Source organism: Hibiscus syriacus, unplaced genomic scaffold, assembly GCF_006381635.1.
Source record: "Hibiscus syriacus cultivar Baekdansim isolate YM2019G1 unplaced genomic scaffold, ASM638163v2 tig00005246_pilon, whole genome shotgun sequence".
NCBI lineage: Eukaryota > Viridiplantae > Streptophyta > Magnoliopsida > Malvales > Malvaceae > Hibiscus > Hibiscus syriacus.
Window position 1 is genome coordinate 22,010 of NW_024062048.1, and position 2,962 is coordinate 24,971.

Genomic DNA, 2,962 nt, shown 5'->3' on the forward strand with positions numbered 1-2,962 from the left:
CCAGAATCTTTGTTCAACTCTTTTGATTACCATGAATTTGTGTAAAACTTGTATTTTATCAATAAATTTCCTGATTATTGTTTCGATTTTCAAAACATTCATTTCCGCGCGCCATAAAAAGCATCATAATTCTAAACAAATGATTTCTTGGTATTACTTTGCGATTAACCCCGTAAAAATATGGGGAATCCAAGGTCGTCCATCCGATCGATATTTGCACTAGTTAAAGCGAGTGATTGATGAGAGGGCGAGACAAGAAATTACCGTAGCCCGAATAACACAGAAAAAATGAGAATAATTACGAATCAGACACGGAGTCAGTAAAAACAAAGACTCGACGAGAATAAAGAGAAAAATGGGCTTGCGAGACCCTAAAAACCCAAAAAAAAAACACATACCATACATACTCATGCATTCATTAAATAAGAGCATATGCATACATTTACATCAAGTTTTGAAAACATGACAGGAACTCAAAGAGTCAATGAAAGATTCATTTCGCAACTGTCATAAAGGATCAATACATATCTTTCATGGATTGAAGCAAATTCGAAGAATGGGAAGTCACTGCTTTCAGGTGCTTCAAATACAAATTCACTTACACATGATAAACTTTTGCAGGTTTAAATCTTCAAAGAGAAGATAAACCAATCAGTATTTCCAATGGAGAGATAATAATGAGAAGAACTCATCCAACGAGGGAGAAAAAGTTCATAATGAGAAGAACTTGTTCAACCTTGGCTCAGCATTTCCATTGGAGAGTTCATAATGAGAAGAACTCATCCAACGAGGGAGAAGAAGTTTATAATAAGAAGAACTTGTTCAACCTTGGTTCAAGATTTCTAGTGGAGAGTTCATAATGAGAAGAACTCATCCAACGAATGAGAAAAAGTTCATAATAAGAAGAACTTGTTCAACTTATGCTCAATATTTCCAATGGAGGGTTCATAATGAGAAGAACTCATCCAACGAGGGAGAAGAAGTTTATAATAAGAAGAACTTGTTCAACCTTGGTTCAAGATTTCCAGTGGAGAGTTCATAATGAGAAGAACTCATCCAACGAGAGAGAAGAAGTTCATAATGAAAAGAATTTGTTCAACTTTAGCTCAACATTTCTAGTGGAGAGTTCATAATGAGAATAACTCATCCAACAAGGGAGAATAAGTTCATATTGAGAAGAACTTGTTCAACCTTGGTTCAAGATTTCCAGTGGAGAGTTCATAATGAGAAAAACTCATCCAACAAGGGAGAAGAAGTTCATAATGAGAAGAACTTGTTCAACCTTGGCTCAACATTTCCATTGGAGAGTTTATAATGAGAAGAACTCATCCAATAAGGAAGAGGAAGTTCATAGTAAAAAGAATTTGTTCAACCTTGGAGGAAAACGATTCGGCATCCCTATCAAAGAATTTTTCGAGACCAAATTGAAAAATGGTGCTTTACATCTTTGCTCCATTACCGTTTCACAGTAATGAGCAAAGCAGTAATGAGCAAAAAGGGGCAGCTGTAAGCAACATAATTTTATTATTATTCCACCACTTTTGCAGCACACCAACGTCCCACCACCATATCATGTCTCTTGCATATTTGTTTTTTATTTAATATACCCATGCTCCACTACCTATACCCATACACCCACTCATTAACCCACTATGCCCATGCCTCAACCTTTCCAATGAGATGCCCATACATTGTTGCACACCAACGCCCCACTCACCTGTAAAAAACAGATCATAAGGTAGGGGAATGTTTTTTATTCGGTTGTAACTGGGTATTTAACCCAAGCAAGTAGTCTGTAGCAAGGATCTCAAAAAAAAAAGATCCCGAAAGAAAAAAGGAGGCTAGCAAAATACACTGTAAATGTTCATCTTCAATAACATACTTCAAAGGTTAAATATAACTCTGTTTTCTTATTTTTGTTTGAATGCATGTTTTTTTTTATCGGTTCATTTCTTATATAGCAAACAAATTTACTCTTAGTTCGAATAAAACATGTTATATATATATTCTTTTTAATATAAAAAACAATTATAAAAAATAAACAAGTTTATTTTCGGCTAACCAACCCAGCTAAACCAGCAAAATAACAAAAAATAGTATTTTTTATATTTTAAAATGAAACAAAAAGGAGTAAAATTGGGTTATATAGGATTATTTAATGGGTTATCTCGCTTTAGGTCCCCTTAGTTTCAACCGTGTTTTGCGTTCTAGTCCCGAGGGGGATTTTTTTGTTATTTACCATTTTTGTATATGAGTTATCACCTATTGGTTTATTTGCTATTTGGTCAGTTGAATTTAAGCGTGATTTTGCATGATGGTCCCACGTAAAGATTGTTTAATTTTATTTTAAACTGTATGGACTAGTTTCATAATTGTTCACTTTTTATTTTTTAATAGTGTATTTTAGCTTTTAAAAAAATGGATAACTAAGTTATAGTCCCTACAATGTCTTTTGTTTTATATTTTAGTCATTAATTTGTTTCCATTTTGTTTTGATTTGATCACTTAATTTTTGATTTATTTTAATTGAGTCTTTTATATGTTTAATCCATTTTATGAAATCCCCTAATTATTAACATCATTTTAGTTCATATATATGTGTTTTTATTTGTTTATTTATTTTAAATTTATCATTTAATGTTATTTAGTTAGTTTTCTATTTTTGATGTTAAATTAAATTTGTAAACCAAACATAGGAATTAGAATTCAATTTTAGTTTAATTTAGGGGACGATTCGAGTTAGCCTCCATTAAGATCGAACTCAAAATTTCCAATTTTAAATATAGGGTAACCAACTAGGTACCAATTTTTTGGCGCTTGTGGGGGTGCTAATCCTTCCCCACGCGTAATTGACTCCCAAACTTGATTTCTGGATTTCGTAGACCTTAAAACTCGGTATTTTATTAAAATAAAATGTTTTATTAAAATCACCTAGTTTTTACGGTGTTTCAATCTCACCTTA